The sequence below is a fragment of the Hydra vulgaris genome, chromosome 12 (genome assembly GCF_038396675.1).
Source record: "Hydra vulgaris chromosome 12, alternate assembly HydraT2T_AEP".
Taxonomy (NCBI): Eukaryota; Metazoa; Cnidaria; class Hydrozoa; order Anthoathecata; family Hydridae; genus Hydra; species Hydra vulgaris.
The window spans coordinates 53,095,353-53,112,895 of NC_088931.1; positions in this window are offsets into that span (position 1 = coordinate 53,095,353).

Genomic DNA, 17,543 nt, shown 5'->3' on the forward strand with positions numbered 1-17,543 from the left:
AAATTTTTTAAAGTGCCCCGAGCAACTTTACAGAGCAGGATGAATGGGCATTGGTTTCGGAAAAGAACAATTCATGGTATATGCTGGCAAGCTTGCCAAAAATATGGATATTCTTTTAAGAATGGCAAACCATCTAATAAATGATGGTGACTACTTCTAAATCAACATAACAAAAAAGTAACTCTTCAACAACCAGAATCAACAGCATCAGTTTGTCATCAATGCATGAATCCGATAAAGGTGGCAAATTAGTAATATGGAACATGGATGAGACAGAGCTGCAGCTAGACTTTAAGGCGCACAAAATTGTTGCTGCAAAAGGTACTATATATTAACATATGAGAACAAGTGGAAATCGAGAAATGATTACTTTAATTGTTTGTGTGAATGCAGCAGGAAGAGCCTTACCACCTCATGTGATTCCAAAAGGGAAGACAGTAAAATCCTTTCAAAGTTTTCGAATTCTAGATGCGCCTGAAGCAACCAACTGGAGTCCAAGTGAATCTGGATAGACTAAACAAGGGATTGCAAAACTATGGTTTGAGCTTACATTTTTAAAAAACATTGGACCACAACGTCCACAAGTTTTAATTTAGGATGGCCACAATTCCCACAATTTTATAGAGTTAATAGATATGGCCATACATAACCGAATTGAAATTTTTGAATTACCTGCTCATACAAGCAATTGGCTTCAACCTTGCGATTGAACTATATTTAAGCCATTCAAAGTTTCATATAATAAAGCAGCCCAGGATATGTCTAATCACCCTGGGGTTATAATAAACAAGGTCAATTTTACAGGACTTTTAACCAAAGCCTGGAATAAAAGTATGACAAAAGCTAATATTGAATTCGGCTTTAAATCATGTGTATTTATTCCATATAATCCTTGGATTATTCTGGCTGAAACTTACTTGCCAAACTATGTGTATTCTGAAGACAGGTTTGTGACTAATCTCTTTAATCAAATTAAAACAGTTGGTAATACAACAACAATTGAGCAGATTAATCAAACAACAGAGAGCACAAAAGTACCAGATATTGAGTTAGAACAACATCTAATTACCAACCCAAGATTTGCTATAGCAAATGATCATGACTATTTAGCTGAACCAATAACCGTAGTAGAAATTCCAGAACATAACAGTGATGGTTTAGTGGAACTAAGTATGAAAACTATAGAACTAAAAGCTGAAAGTAATAAAGCTGCATTTACTAGTAAGTTTCAAGACAGCTTTAGGATTATGTCTGACTCTGAAATTGAACAGCCTATTGATTAGCATGAAATTGATTTTACAGTTTCAATTCCTTTAGCTTCTGATTTTGTAAAAACTAGATGTTTTGCCCCAAACTTCCCTGTTTAAAATTCATCTTATCCGGGAGATGGAAATAATGATATTTTGCCATATTCAGATCCAAGTTTTTTGTGCTTACTTTTAAGGAAGTATGAGTCACAGTTAAAGCAGATGCAATAAAAAAACTCAAAATAAAACGGAAAAAGAAATGCGTAAGTTGAAAAGACTACAAAACTTAAAAATAAAGGAAGCAAAGGTATTGTCAAAATATAATCCTAGAAAAAAACCATCGCTATAAAAACGAACCAATAAAAGTATAAAAAAACCCGTGTAATTTGATATAACCCGTGTTGTTATGAATTTATGTTCTTAGTGTTTAAAAAAGTCTTATATAGAACTCACTGAATTCTTTTTATTTTTTAATGTGAATATTATTTTCTATGCAAAACAGGTAGTATAGATTATTACATTGACATTAATTATTACATTGACATTAATTATCCTGATTTTCACATAATAGGTTTTTATTTAGAATATTAAACCTAGTTTTGTGTTTGGTTTTTATTTGTATTAAAAAAAATTTACTTTTATTTGTTACCAATTTGTATACGTTTTTTTTTTCTTGCCCATGGACAAGGTGGTGCAACTCCTGAAAACATTTTTTTTAAGGTTTAGGCATCTTTATTAAGTTTAGGCAAGTTTATTTATTGATGAATGCTTAGTATTAAGTTATGCAATCATTTTCTAACTGATGTTTAAGAACATGTTCATTTTAACTTTAAATAAACTTTAAGTCTAATTTTGCTAAAACTGTTTTATTTATTGTTTATCTGTCAACCGGCTAAATTTGTAGGATTAAAAAATTGTTGATTCAATATTTAGTAATACAATTAATTTTTAAATATTTTAAATGCCAACCCATAAAAGTATTAGTCAAAAGCTTGTTTTTTATATTGGCTGTATTTAGGTTCATTCCGCATACGCCTGACTGAAATTTGGTCATAGTGACTGTATTTTGGTCTAATTTTGTTATACTTTTGTTATCGTTATTTTTTTTAAAAATTTTCATTTATTATAATTGCTGTTATTATACCTAAATGCTGAAAGATTTATCTTTCTAGGAATGTATAATTTTCATATAGACCTTTTTGTTAATATGTCTGTAGAAATAATTTTGTAAAGATGCGGCTGGAATATGGTCACTTTACTCTATGATTTACAAGGTTTTAGAAAATTATTTAGTTACGGATGTAACTGCGACATATTTACTATATTTAAAAATTACCGAAAAACCACGCTTATTTATTCATTTGTTTATTTTTTTATCCATTTATTTAACCATGAAATTGAAATAATTACAAAGTTATTTATAATTTAACTAAATTAGGTTTGGTGTCACTCGTATAGTTAAAAACTACACTTTTCAAGATGTAATTGAGAACTTGAAAGTTGTAATTAAGAAAAGTAAGATGTAATTGAGAGGGTGAAAGTTGTAATTAAGAAACGTTCATGTAATTGAGAAGATGAATGCTGTAATTAAGAAAAGTAAGATGCAGTTGATAAGATAAAAGTTGTAATTAAGAAACGTCAGATGTAATTGAGAAAAGGAAAGTTGTAAATAAGAAATCGTAAAATGTAATTGAGAACATGATAATTGTAATTAAGAAAAGTATAAAGAATACAAAGTTCTTTGTATTTTGAATTTTATAGTCCTACTTTATAATTTAAGGCTGGAAATAATAATATAATATCAATAAAATTTAAAAAGTCATGAAAAAGATATTTGAGGTTTAGTCGGTAACTGGAAAAATTCTATTGGGTGTCAGTTAAAACTTTTTTTTATTTTTGTTTGTGAAAAATTAACTTAGATTTCAGATCAATAATAAATAAAATACAAGTAATTTCATAAAAACTTAAAATTTATATTTAAACAACGTCATTAAAAGTTATTGCAATATTCAGTTAAGCACCAACTTTGACGTCTTCCTTATTTAAAATTGTTGCATAATGCGTGGTCGTATGTTGTACAGCGCGTGTGCAATCACCTCCCATTATTGTATTTTTTTTGCCGGAGTAACAGTTCTTTCTAAATACTGGATTCGTTGTTCCATAATCCAAGCAACGAATACAGGTGGAATGCAAATAACATTTTTAATGTTTATTTTTATTTTGGACCAGATAAAAACCCAGTTTCCACTGGGTTTAACATTGGACTGAAGGGTCCTAATCGTAACAATTGAGACGATGAATTTTCAAATACCCTTTCCAAACGAGCGTGACATGGAGCATTGACTGTTACGACGACCAAATCCTCTAAACAATTCCCGGATGTAACCCACTGGTTAAACAAAGCCAACATTCACTCGTTACAAAAATTTGCTTTAAATGTACCTCCGCAAGTTTCCATCATGACAACATTTGTTGTTGATATAGCTGCAATCAAATGTATGTTTGTACCATTTGAAGAAGATATTTTCATTATTGCTCTTTTATCCTGTTAGGCACGTCCTTGCGTTTTCCTACAAAAAAGTTAAAATGTGTTTCATCCAACCAAACTATCTGATGACCATTTGTGATATGTTCGTTAATGTTCCTAACATATTCAGCTCTATTTTGTTTGTTCTCATTACTATTCATTGTAGTAGGCTCCTCGTGCACTTTTTTAAATGAAAATAGTCTGCCTTCGAGGTAATTGCCAATTGTGGTTGAGCTGAGGCTAATATTAAATTGTCTTAATATCCTTGTTTTAATGGCCACCAATGTCAAATGACAGTCACTTTCAATCCATGTTAGTGTTTCTTCAATTTGATCATCGATTGATTTTTTTGGTTTAAAACCACCTCTTCCAATGAAATCTAAATTTCCGCTGCGGACCCAATTGTATGCTGTCTTATATTTGACACCTAAAGTTTGCGCCAGAGTTACCCAATCGTCATTTCGCTCAGCACATTCAATAACTCTTTTTCTATCATTCGATGAAGATAAAACATGTTTTCTTTCAACTTGTTCAATTGTATGTATTTCATGTCTACAAATTGGACAAGGTGGTTCTGGTTGTTCCAGAAGTGGATGGAAACAAATTTGACGAAATAAATGCTTGCACGGATTCAATTTAATAACAGACTTTCTGTTCATAGTGTATTGACAAATAACACAAAGATCTTTCAATTCCATTACTGTATTATTGTATTGCTATTGTATTGTGTTGCTACCGCATACAAATGCTAAATTTGATATTATTAACTTATTAAAATGCATGTTCAAGAAGAACTTTTATAATGACCTTTACATTGTGAATTCGCAATTACAAATAATGTATTCTCATTTACATATTACGATTTCTTAATTACAACTTTTGTTTTTCTAATTACATATTGCGATTTCTTATTAACATGTTGGGTCTCTCAATTACATTTTAAAATTTTTAAATTACATGTGTGTTTCTTTATTACATATGTCAACTTTAAAATTAAATGTTGTATTTCTCAATTACATCTTACTTTTCTCAATTACAACTTTCAAGTTCTTAATTACATCTTGAAAAGGTGTAGTCATCGGAGTGACACTTTAATAAAATAAACAAATAAAGCAAAAAAAAAGTAATATAGAAAGCGACCAAAATAAAATTAAACAAAATAAAAAGAGAAACAAAAATATTTAAAAAAAAGAACAAATAACACACACACAAAAAAAAAGGGAATAAACTTACATGAGAGATAAAGAATTAATGAGATAACACAACGTTTAACAATTAGAAGGATGATAGAAAACAAAAAAGAAAACAAAATGATATTTTTAAATTTTATGAGAAAAAAAATAAGAAATAACTTGATTATTAGCAACAAACATAAAAAGCAACAATAATAAAAATAATGAAAATAACCATCAAAACAAAAAAAATACGCTTCAACATAAACAATACACAAATGTATACGTCAATATAAACGATGCATAAAATTACCCAACAGTATAAACAAAATTATAATATACTAATTTTAATAATAAGTAATTTTACATATTACTAACTTTTAACCATGCATTTCTTTAATACTACTATTTGCTAAAAAATTTTAAAAGATTATAAAAAGTCATTTTCTTTTGAAAAAATTGTTTTTTGAACACTCCCAATATAACTGTCTAAACACATATCTAATTGGTTTGTATTAAAAAGAAAACTCATTCTAAAAATTATGTGAAATGGGCTAAACAGAAAGGTCTAGTTGAAGGTTGGGTTGCACTAAAAGAAAAACTCAAATATAAATATGTTTTTTATAAATACACAATATATACAAGTACTATACGAATGAAACAAACAAAAAATTATATTTTTATTTAAATTAAAACAATTATATTACTTCATATACATAAGCTTTATACAAACATAAGATAAAATAACTGGGTATAAAACTAAATTTTAAAAATATGAGCATACACAATATATATTGGCATGTGATAACAACAAATATAAACAATTAAAACTAATTACGTTGAAATAATGCTAGAGACTTTTTGCCAGGTAGCAATGCCATGATTACATAATGCAGAGTAGTAGTACTACAAAATTTAATAGTCTATAATAAATTCTAAGCCAACATAGAAGGCTTTACTCTTCCTATAATAATATGTAAACTAAAATATACAAACAGGGTAGTTTTAATTTACACATAACAAAATTCAACAAGGATAATAATAAGAAGAATCAGCACATTCTACCATGCACAGCACATTCAACACATTATACCATGCTAAATAAAACAATATTGTTAAATAAGTTTAAATGGTTCAGTTATAGTCATTTAAATATCGAGGAGGATTCCAGGATCTTCCTGAACAACGATTGACTGATTCTTCAATAGAAATTCCAAAGACGTTTTTTAAAGACGCCAATAAGACATCTTTATAAATACATCTTTTAAACGTCTTTGTAAAGACGTCTTTTAATTGTCTTTTTTAAGACATTATTTAGCCTTATGATCTAGACGTCTATGAATGCGTCTTTTAGACTTTTCAAAACTGTGCCTTTTAAACGTCTTTTATACGTCTTCAGACGTGTTAAAGACACGCTAAAGACGTATTTTATAAAGTCTATATTAAAAAATATCTGCAATAATATCTATGCGTCTTTTAGACTTTTCAAAACTGTGCCTTTTAAACGTCTTTTATACGTCTTCAGACGTGTTAAAGACACGCTAAAGACGTATTTTATAAAGTCTATATTAAAAAATATCTGCAATAATATCTACATCACGAAGTTGATATATCAACTTCATGAGCTAGACATTAATGCAGATGTATTAAACGTCTAAGCATAGACTTTTCACATTAAAAACCAGGTTACTGAAAAGTACCTCAAAGCCAGAATACTGAAAGCATCACAACTTTAGGCAGATATATCTACCTAAAGTTGTAGTACTTTCAGTATTTTCAGTACTTTCAGAATACTGAAAGCATCACAACTTTAGGTAGATATATCTACCTAAAGTCGTGGTACTTTCAATATTCTGGCCTTGAGGTACCCTTAAGTAATCTGGCTCTTGATCTGGCTTTTAATGTGAAACGTCTATGTTTAAAGTTTTATAAAGACTTCAGCCACCTAGATATATAGATGGCTGAAGTCTTTTTAGCTGAACTAAATATTTGAAATTTTTGAAATTATTTAAGTAGAAAGAAGGTGAATTTCAATCGAATTAAGAATTAAACTCTTGAGGGAAATATTTAATAAATAAACACAGTTACATATGTATTAAAAACGAATGCAATTAAAGAAAGTTTGTTTTTCTCAAAAAGAAGTAAAAAGTAGATTTAATGCACTATTTGTCAGTATTTTGAATTTTTCGTCCATCGCCACTTTTTCTACCAGGAGCATTCGTTAATTTTACACTCGCTCTTTCACGAATTTCTGCTTCCCTAACTTGTGGGAAAATGGCAAAAACGCTTTCTAAAAACAAGAACGATTTAAATATTAAATAAAAATTTAAATATTCCAATTACAACATAAATTTAATTTTTTTTAAAATAAAAATATTAACCAAACACAGAATGAAAATCAAAACATAAAGTTGACAGAATTTTGTCATAAAAATCAAGCACATAAATATACATAACCATAATTTATGAATAATTAAAAAACAATTAAATCAAAATATTTTCTTTTTTGATTAATTTTCTTTTACTTTGATAACTAAATTACCTTTTATTACTTTCCATATCAATTTATCTGATTATTATGCCAAGCTTATGACTCGTCCTTTTCATATTAAGTTTAGACTGAAGTTGGAGAGAAAAAACTCGATCTATTATTCTTCGAATTGCGTCTATGCCGTCACCTCCCCCCCCCCTACTTGTTTAAAATGCTCAATCTAAAATACACCCAGAAAAATGATAATAATTTTAGTTCTGCAAAGAAATAAATACATTAATTAAAAGAAGAAGAATATATAGCAATACTAGACATACTAGTATCGAGTTAAATTCAAATGGCCTTAACATTCAAGTTGTTCAGTATTTTATCTTTAAACATAAAAATAAGTTAAAGTATACTATTTTGGTCCGGAATACTGGTTCCACAATGTTCTCTTCAAACTGCAAAAACTCATCTATATCAAGCAGTTGTTTTAATTCTTCCCGATTACTTTCACCCCGATTATTTATCTGCTTTCCCATAAATGTGTTCATGTCATTCATGAAAATCTTTACTTCTGCCATAAATTTCATTACTCCTTTTTGGAACTCTTAAAAAAGAATATATACATATATATATATTATATATATATATATATATATATATATATATATATATATATATATATATATATATATATATATATATATATATATATATATATATATATATATATATATACATATATATATATATATATATATATATATATATATATATATATATATATATATATATATATATATATATATATATATATTATCTCTCCTGATGATCCAGCAATGGTGAAACTCCAAGTCGAAGATAAAAGTTAGATAAGTGTTTTTTACTAATTAATTATTGCTCTGTTCTTTAAGAACATTGAGCACTCTATTTGTAAAATACACTAACATAATTTACATATATATATATATATTATATATATATATATATATATATATATATATATATATATATATGTATATATATATATATATATATATATATATATATATATATATATATATATATATATATATATATATATATATATATATATATATATATATATATCAATATAATATATATATATTTATATATAACCTGATTTATATAATATATAATTTTTCTACAATAAAAATCAAATATCTTTAATATAAATTAAATATCTTTAACATAAAAGCAATTCAATGCATCTTCCATGATGAATACAATATTATTTAATTTGTTAATACAATATTTATTCAAAGTTTTTAGACAGATATTCAGCAAGTAGAACAAAAACTTACTTCCAGTCTCAATAGGATAACTGATGTTTTGCGAAGCATCTGTAAAATTCCTAAATATGACAAAACCATTCAGGATTAGTGTTAGGTTAGTCACTTTTAAAAATCCAAATTTAACTTTACTTTAGCATAACGTTTTAAGAAAAAGTATTCTCCAAAATGTTTTATATAAACTAAGTTATTAAAAAAATTATTAAAACCCTTTTTCATTGAATGATTCTTCCAGTCTATTTGTAACATTTGATGACTGTTTGGATGATGATTTAGTTGGAGATTCGGAACTAGAAGAAATTGACCTTGAAGTTTGTTAACGATGAGGAGGTCTTTTCCAATTAGCTTTTTTACTTTGGCTATTGACTTTTGTATTATACTGTCTGGAAGAAGATCTAGAGTTGTGAAGAGTAGGAGACTTAGAAGGGGATCGGCTATTGTGTGCTGCACTATTGTATCTGTAACGATGAATTGGAGATCTAGATGGGAATCGGTGTGTTGAATTATGACATCTAGATACATCATCATAATTTTTTTTGGTATTTTAATAAATTTTATTAGATCTACACTAGATTGGAATCTGTTAAAATCACAATCATCCATTTCATTGAACTCAGATATCTTTTCAGGTATAGGTGGAAGGCCTAAAGAGATTATAATATTATTACTATTAAGTTACAGAACAGTTGTAATGGTTTACTAAACTTTAATTTGGAAAGTGAACTATACATTTTTCAAATAATTTTCCAACAATATATAATTATATTTCCATAATATAATATTCTATATATTTTTTCTATTACCAATATTCACCTCCCCAAGGCCGAATGGGTCACTTCAGGCGAGGAAACTACTCTTTTTTTTTGTATTTTATTGTCTTAACCCTTTACCTACGAACCTTGATGAACAAAGCAACTGCGCTGAGAAAATAAGTTGATACACATATATACATATACAGTTTAATGTCATTTAGGGGATCCCAATAGATAATTGTATAAAAACTTTGTTTTGAGGTCACCCTAATGTTCCGTTTAAGTACAAAACTAACAAAAACATACACTTATTCAAAATCTAAGAAGATTTTAATTAGGATAATCTACAAAAACTCAATTTTCTAACGGCTAAATAAATAATAACATAAGTGTATTCAATATGTACTATCTGTATACATATGTACAAACCGCTGTACGTATGTAAGCTTACATATGTATGACTGTTATAAAAAATTTAATGCACGTATATATGCATTAGAATGCGCGCTAATTAAAGACGTTTAACAGATGTCTTTTTATAAATGCGCATTTTAAAAGACATATAAAAGACGCCAAGTGAAAAGACGTATAGGTTTTCAAGTATAGAAGACGTATTTAAGATGTCTTTAGAGATGCGTCTTTATCTAGACCAGTTTTAGACGTCTACAAACGTCTAGAATGCGTCTTGTGCTTACTGGGTTGTAGCAACAGTGGTCTCGTGCCCATTACATGAGAATACTTACTATTAGCCTCGGGAATAGTATGAGAAAATACAAAGGACTCGATGGTGAGAAGCACTATCAGTGGGAGCAGTCATCTCAATTAATTGGCTTTAAGCAATCTGGATCAGGAGAAAAAGGGCCACTTTTTATAATAAAACCTAGGAAGTTTATACACGAAGTCGACAATATAGACTTTCTTTATTGTACATAACATATCTTTCTTAGAAGCTTTAAGAAATCTCTCTAAATTGAAATCACATTTGTTTTTAGAAGAACCACAAACAAGCAAGTATCTAGATTTACAAAGGTGTCTTCTAATTTGTTTTCTTGAATAAATTTATCCATGATTCTTTGAAATTGTGCGACAGCATTAGTGAGGCCAAAAGGAATTCTTTTAAATTGGAAAAGATGTCTATTGGACTCAAAGACTCTAGGAGAGGTATTTGGTGATAAGGACTTTTTAAATCAAATGTGCCTAATAATGAATATTTTGCAACAGAGTTAACTAATTCATTGATGTTGGGTTAAGGATAAACATCAAGTAGTGTAAAGTGATTTATTGTTTTAGAGTAATCAATGACCATGCGTTTTTTATGTCTCTCATTTCTGGTAACAACTATTTGTGATCACCAAGGAGAGTTACTGAGTTCAATTATGTCTAGTTCCAAAAGTTCTTTTATTTCTAGTTCAATGAATGCTTTGTCCTCTGAGTTATATTGTCTAGAAGGTGAAGCAATTGGTCTACATCCTGGAAAAGGGGAAAGAGTGCTAGTTAACTAATTCAAGTCCTGTATTGCTAAAAAGGCATGTTCGACACAGCAAATGTGAATCTCTGGTTGAAGAGATTGAGTTTTTATTGTAACACTTGTTAGAGAACAGATTTTTAAAGAATCTTTTTCGCCACCATTATTCATATAAAGACTTTTGTACAACTGTAGGAAATCTTTACCAAGTATGACTTGTTCGCAAGAATTGGTTATAACCAAAAAGTATGTATTAGAGTATTCCATACCAAATAAAGTGAAGTTAGTTAAAACTTTACCTATAACTTGACAAGATAAGGAAGGCGTGATGCAAATTTCCGTTTTTACAACCTTTTATTCAAACTCATGTGTTTTTTATGTTCGGTATCGGTGGTAAAACGATGCAGAATCTTGCATTGTATTTCCTCATACATATAATTAAACACATTTCATTCACAATTTTCAATTAATCAACTTATTTTGAATGACGAATAGGGAATTTTCAGTTGAAAATCAGTACGTAATAGCAACATTATTGATAAGGGACTTTTGAAATAAAAATATATTGCATACATGAAACACAATTTAAATTAAAACAATAAACCCAACTAAAAAATGCTATTTTGGTCTTCAAATTTTTTTTTTAACTTGAGGCTAAGAATAAGAATAAGAGTAATATGCTTGCATTTCAATGGTCACTTTATTTTTTAAATAACTGGTAATTTTTGAATATTTGGTCGGTATATGCTGGCGAAATTAAAAAATACAGTTGGTGTATGTATTTAGATATATATTAAATGTATTTATGACTTTTTTTATATTTTCTTTAACTTTCATAAGATATATTAACTTGAACAAAATAAACAAAACAGTAAAAAATAACAAAATAATTTTTAAAAAATCTAGTGTTTGTTTAGCCGGGGTCAGGTTTGTAAAAAGGTCTGTTTTCGGCCTGACTTAGGTCTGTTTTCGACTGACTTAGTAAGTAATCGGGCCCTGATCACTTACTAAGTCAGTCGATGGATATTTTCCCTAAACCAGTTCATATAACAAAAAAAAAATCACATAGTCGAAAAACCTATAAAAAACGATAAAAAAACAACATAAAAAACAATTAAATTAAACTAGCTTCCTTGATAATAATTATATATATAAAAAAAAAGGTAAGTTAAGCTATCTTCATGATTCAATCGGATCAACTGGTGGAGCAGAGACATGGATAGCACAAAAAATAAACACTAAAATAATGCACTTATATTGAGTGAAACAATGCACTATGATAAATCCAGAGATTTGCCATACTTTGCATTTCCATTAATAAATTGCACCAAAAAGACAGAAAATTTTGGTAAGTTTAGCAATCTTGAACATTCACTTGGATCAACTAGTGGAGCAGAGACACAGGTAGCATGAAAAATGCACAGTAAATTAAGTACATTGAAGAAATGGCATTGTAAGAAATGTTAAAACCATAAAGCATGAAAACAAGCAGATGTAAATGATAATAATGATGATTATGATAATGATGTGTATATATAATACAAAATATTTCTAATTAAAAGTAATACATTTATAGAATCTATCAATAATAATGCAATGCCAGTCATAAACCTAGCCCTGGTTTTATTTTATCAAACCCAGCATTGATCCTGGTCAAATATTATTATTGGTCGCTTTGGTACAAAGGCCGTTAAGCAGACAGAATATGGCTGACAGCGTAAATTATAGTTTATCAATATATTGAGTTTATTAATCGCTGATTTCCAGATTACAAATTAATCAATAAATCAGTTACGAAAGTGTTATGTAAATAAAAAACAACAAATATTCTAAATCAGTAGTTGAAAACATAATATTAGACTATCAAACAAATCATAGCAACTCCTAAATGTGCTTCAAATGGTACAATTTTTAATCTTTTTTTTTATTTTTTCATTTATTTCTTTAGTTTTCTTTCATTTATTTCTTAGGATTATTTATTTTATTATTTATTTATTTTTCTTCAGTTTTTTAGCGTATATAGTTTTACTTATTATTTTTTGTTAGTCATTTATTTATTTTCAATTATTATTTATTTTTAATGATATACAAATTTTTTTATACAGTTACATATTATTTGTTTTTATTTTCATTTTAGCCATTTATTACATATGTTTTATTCTACCGCGTATTATTATTTTTTTTAATCCTTTTTTTTTGTTTTTTTTTGTTTGTTTTTTGCCAAAGGTAATTTTTTGTTTTGTTTTTAATGTTTGATGTAACTTTTGTTTTGTTTTGATTTTCTCAGTGTTTTTCTGTTTATATTGTATTTATTTATGTGGTCATAATATTTGCAATATATTTTGATTATTATATTATAACAACTATGATTATATTAATATATTTACTAAATCTTTATAATTTTTTTAGCAGTAGTCGTTTTTATGTCCTCGTTAATTGTTACGTTTTGTCAGTTTATTAGTGTTTGTAACTGTAACTTTGTAAGTAAAAACGATTGCTGTATGAAAAGTAATACCGATTTATTTAAATTATTATAATTACTTTATTATTATTATTATTATTACTATTATTGTTATTGTTATTATTGTTATTACTATTATTATTATTATTATTATTATTATTATTATTATTATTATTATTATTATTATTATTATTATTATTATTATTATTATTATTATTATTATTACAAAGATTAATTGTATATAAGTAAACTATTTTTTTAAGGTATTTACTTGAGATTAGTATTTCAATACTATTTGTAAATAGCCGTGAAAATTTATTTTCAGAATACATATGATTGATTGATTGATTGATTTAGTACTTTAATGGATAGAAGAACACAGGTAAGCTAGACCACAATGGTTTCTAAAATAATTTTTGTCTTATATCATATAAGATATATAATGAATCTTATGGTGCCCTTTTACATCTCCACGTCTAATCAGCATTTCATTTACTCTAACACTTTTTCAAACATTAGAATAGAATAGAATAAAAAAGATGATGCACACACTCGAGGTGTGTTGAGTCTTAATTATGTAGAATTAAGACTATGCCGATACAAAAAGTAGTGTTCAGAAACCAAAATATTTATCGATGCTGTTTTTTAAAAGGTTTAAGTTATCTTTGTTTATTATTCATTGAGGAAGAGAATTCCAATCGTTTGTAACTCTGTTTGTAAAGAATGGTGACGAATTCTCGAATTGGTAAATTGTCTACAATTGTTACTTCTACCTGATTGTTCCAGCTCAAAATTTAATGGAGGTTGGTGAAAATTAATAATAAATTTCCGTTTTGAGATCTTATACATTTGAATCAGATCACCTCTTCTTCTTCTATCATGCAAAGTTGGCAAATCAAAATTTTTAATCTTTTTTCACGCAATTTCCTCCTTAAAGATTTGATTCTAATAGCCCTGTGTTGCACGAGTTCAAGATCTTCAATGTCTTTCTTCCTAAATGGACTCCAAACTGTTGCTCCATATTCATATCCATATTAGTTATAATACCACTATGTAGCTTTATTGCTTTGATAGAGTCTTTAAATCTTGTTTTGTTATTTATATATGCACAGACACTTTTAGGATTGCTTTTTGAACTAAGTGCCAAGTTTCTTTCAAAATTGCGAATACTTTTTTTAACAAATTTTTTTATATCTTTATTTAATTTTTAATACTTATTGATTTCTAAATGGCTTTTAAAACCTGAGTTTCTGTTTCTAAACCAACTTTTTTGTTTTTCTTTACACTTACTTTTAAGTTCACTTGTCATCCGCAGTGAGTTGTTTCTTTGTGTTGAAAAGAATTTTTATCTAAATTCAGTGTTGGAACAAAAGTATTATTAATAATAAGAGTATTGTATGGACTAGAATTAAGATTACAATTCGAACAGTGCATGCAAAATTTGTTTAGAATGTTGCTTATTAATCATTAAATTATAATAAATGTAATACAACTTTTGTAAAAATTGTAAAACATTTATTATAATATTATAATCGAACAGGAAATCATTATTTAAAAAACACATAAACTTATGAAGGTTTTTGTTTTCCCTCACCACTATATTTAAATTTTTGACCACCATGGATACAACAATACTTGATGAAATAATATTTAATCTGAGGTGTCATACCAGCAGCATTCTTGGGAGTAGATTTTCTAGTACTCTCAATAGCTCTGGCATCTCCAATCCATTACTTGGTAAAATTACTATCTTCTTATTTCTTTATGTTTTCTTTTAAGACGACAAATGACGAAAAAGAATCTAAGCAAGTAAACACGAAAGCCATTTTCACTATGTAATATTATTATGTGAGTTTATATATTAAATAAAAAATTAATTTGTTTTGAAACGTGACATTCTTAACCAATGAAACAGATTTTCGAATATCTTTGTTTATATTCTTACGCATCAAATAATAACATTACGCTTACATTAATAAATTTAAAAAGTCTATTATGGTTTCTGAGTCATCTTTTTGATCGGTAAAATAACTAACTTACAAACTCTTAGATAGCCTTAATCTATGATAAATCATATGATTTGAAAATTCCCGCATGGATTCCCAGGGCCATAACGAAGAGATTTGAATAAAGAGAGGAGGGGGGAGGGGGAGGGAGGTTACCTATCAGTTTTTTGCCGACTAAAGCGAAAAAAATTTTTTAGACTATTCAAAAAAAAAAAAAATTCCTTGTCAGCCAACATTTGCCGACTGCCAACTATAGTTTCAATTTTGCCGACTCCAGTGTCCGATGCGCCGACTAATAAAATTCGTAGGGGGGCTAGACACCCTCCCCTCCTCTTCAGGTGGATTCCTAATATATTCATCTACAACTCCAGTTTACAACATATATCTTCTTTTTAGTGATGTCATAAATATATTTGTATTTCTTTTAAAAAACTGACATTTTGATGGTGATTTTGCTTAAAATATAAGTCAAGTTTAAGTCATAATAACCATCACATTAATAACATAATTTGATAATACGTTATCAATGTGAGACTCTAATCTCAAGATATAATTTAAAATGGTAGGATGATTCTATGATCTGTACGCTTGTTTTCTTATAAATCAAAGTAATACAAGTTTAGCGCAAAGCGTCTATACCGATAAAAACCACTTACAGAAAAATTTTTATAATAGAATTTTATGGTTATTTTAACATGGTTTCCATTTCCACCAGTGAGTTTAAAAACACGCGCAAGCTGGCAACACACAGTTTTCATAACTCAACTTTTGTTATGCAAAATATATATACAAGAATATACAGAACAAAAAATTTCGAGTAAACAAACCGATTATCGTTGTAAAAAACATGCAAAACATCTTATTAAAATGAGCAATAATAACGGTTTTAGTTCTTCAAACACAATCTATTGATAACTTTAAACTATTTAGTGTAATAGCATTAAACTCGTTTCTACCAGTACGTAAAAAATAGGCATTTGGATCAAATTTAAGATAATTTGGATAGAATTTAACAAGGAAGTTTATGCCTCATTACCAACCAATCCATTGGTAAAAAATGAGGTTTGAACTACTGAAATATGATATGACCGTTAGAACTTCTGGAAGGACCTAAATAACTGAAAAAAACAACAACTTAACAGCCCATTGCAGTGATGCATATATGGTCAGAGCTGACATCAAATTTACTAGGATATTCTATCCAATGATAAAAAATGATATTTTATTTCTGAAGATAGAATATCCTGAGTAGGAAATGGAAGATATGTAGTCAGAAGAAGACAGCTACTTAAGACATAAGTATATAGCTTGCTTTCAGGTCTTCAATAGCCTTAGCAGTCTGCTAATTAGACCCAGGATATTATTGTTCTATCCCACCCCCTCAGTCTAATAGAGGTTTAAAAATAGATCAAAAATCCTTCTTGTTATTTTATATAGTAAACCATATGGCGACTTTGAACTTATCATAAAGAACACTTTACCTACTAACAAAGGATTAGGAGTAACAGGATATAAAAAGATTCTATTAAATTACTCGTAAATCAAAACTGTAACAAAAATAAAGACTGTGATTACTTTTTTGTAATATATAAAACAACTTATTATTGTTGGGTATCATTTGAGAAGTTGCTTGTTTTCCAGCTGGGGAAATAAAGGTAATCCTATAAGCAGAACACTTATTAACAATATTAAAACCTTTATCAGCCTTAATTGATGTATAAGGATGGAATTTAGTAAGGTAGCCACAATCCAATGTTATTACCTTATCCTACATTCTTCCAGTATATGCCTTTGAATCAAAATTAATGAAAGAACTAGAGGTCACTGATACAAGGAACTTCATTGCATTGTGGTACTTGTATTCAAGCCACGTTGTACTTTGCAGTTCTAAATCTTTTTGTGCTTCTATAAAAATTTCAGAGCAGTCAAATATTCCTTGGATTTGGACTTGGATTATATTTAAAACAGTCAAGATGCCTCAAACAAACTTTTTTTTCATCTGGAAAGTAAACAAATGATTCAAAATATTATGACATGCCTCATATCCAAGATTTAATGAGTTTGTAATTTTCTGTTTTGAAAAAGAAGATAGCGATTTAATTATTGTAATTTGTCAATAGTTTT